At 27.1% G+C, this 1,848-nt stretch overlaps 1 long non-coding RNA gene across 1 annotated transcript; it reads left to right on the forward strand.

The window, feature by feature from the left end:
• The first annotated feature begins 1,063 nt into the window (after nucleotides 1–1,063).
• On the forward strand, nucleotides 1,064–1,636 carry LOC114373963. The gene is made up of 2 exons (XR_003658499.1): nucleotides 1,064–1,198; nucleotides 1,357–1,636. It is a non-coding gene; the product is annotated as an uncharacterized LOC114373963 (long non-coding RNA).
• The last annotated feature ends 212 nt before the right edge of the window (nucleotides 1,637–1,848 follow it).

Here is a 1,848-nt window from a genome sequence, read left to right on the forward strand (position 1 = left end):
CACAAATGAGAGTTTCAACAATAGTGGAACTCAAGGAACTACAAAATGAATCTAGAATTTTATCTTCTATACTAAATATCTCTAGTCATACAAGAAATAATATAATATTTAAATGTTTTCAATTTTCACCAATTCAAAATGTCAAACTTAGGGTGGTCATCTTCAACATCATCCTCAAACTACTTGTCTACCTTATTTTTTTGCACCTCACCCTGATTTTTCTTCATTTTCATTCTAAATTAATTTTTTTAGTTTTTAATATATATATATATATATATATATATATATAATAAAATTTATATTTTAATTACGAGTTCATGATCGGGTCAACTGATTTATAAACCTAAACTCATGACTTAATCCTTACATGAACGATTTTGATCGGTTCAATTCAGTTTTGATCCAAATACATAAATGATCCAACTCAAACTGTTCGAATTGATTTGGATCAATTCAAATTTGCGGGGGTGACTCGTACTCATAAACACCCCTAATATTAAATACCCTTATGTTATTTATTTTTATTTTTATTCCTTTAATAGCATCATGTAGTGTAGCGTTTCAAATAAATGCATATATTGATAATTTTCATACTTCTAATAAATGTAATAAAAAAAAAGAGAGCTTGGTAACGAACTCTAGATACAATAACTTTTTATCCTTCAAATAAATGCGTCACGTAGTGTAGCGTTTCACCATTTAAATACACTTATGCCAATTATTTTTATTAAATGCATCACTTTTTTTTATTCCTTTAAAACTAGTATCTCATACGAAAAAAAAGAGCTTGACAACAAACTCTATATATAATACTATTTTTTATACTTGTAATAAATGCATCATGTAGTATAGCGTTTCAACATTTAAAGACACTTATTATGTCATTTATTTTTAATAAATGCATCATTCATTTTATTTTTATTTTATTCCTTTAAAATTATCTCATACAGAAAATGTCAAACAATGCACCCCGAATATTTAACAATTAATCCTTTATTATGACTAATATTTTGGCATATTATGAAAATTAATGCACTTAATTATCTTTATAAATAATCCTAATAAACACAGGATTGTAGTGTCAGAGAGAAAAAAAATAGACTCCAAAAATCACTTTCAACTCAGAGATACACAATGGCAAAAGCTTCAATGTTGTTTCCTTGCTTAATAGTTTTATTTCTCATAACATATGCAACAGGTATTCCTCTATGTTTTTCTTTGTTTGTGTCTCTTAAAATTAATGTTATTTTAGGTCGTGTGTAATGCAAAATTTCGTGAAATGAGTATTTGCTCTCATGAAACACCATTTTTTTAACTAGGCATTAAGATTTTGATCAGGATGAACAAATTTGACAGGTTTTGTGGATGCATGTAACTACCCGTGCAAATTCCCAAGTGATTGTAATAATTTACGATGTCTTCGCCCTGATTGCAAAAAGTATTGCCTCAATGGATGTTGCCTTTGCAATTGTCGTCTTATTCCACCTAGTGGAAATGTTTGATAAAGAATTATAATAAAAGAAAGTTGAGTCTTTCATGATTCAAATTAAGATGCAAAAATTTCCATGACTTTGTTGTGGGATTTATTTGTAATAATAGAGTTGAAATAATAACGTCTTTAATTCTTCGTCAACAACATTTGTATCTCTTTATTTGAGATTTTGTTTTGCTTGTGTTTTATATTGTCCTAAAGTTTCACTATGTATGTAGTATGTACTAATAATATTCTTGGGTATTGCAGATTATAGTTAATTATGCTCATGAACATGATTATGCCCATTAGATTAGTTGATGAGAAATTAAAAATATTACTTTAATTTATTAGAAAAATTACATATGATTATGTCA

This window comes from Glycine soja, chromosome 11, assembly GCF_004193775.1.
Source record: "Glycine soja cultivar W05 chromosome 11, ASM419377v2, whole genome shotgun sequence".
In the NCBI taxonomy this organism is placed as follows: Eukaryota; Viridiplantae; Streptophyta; class Magnoliopsida; order Fabales; family Fabaceae; genus Glycine; species Glycine soja.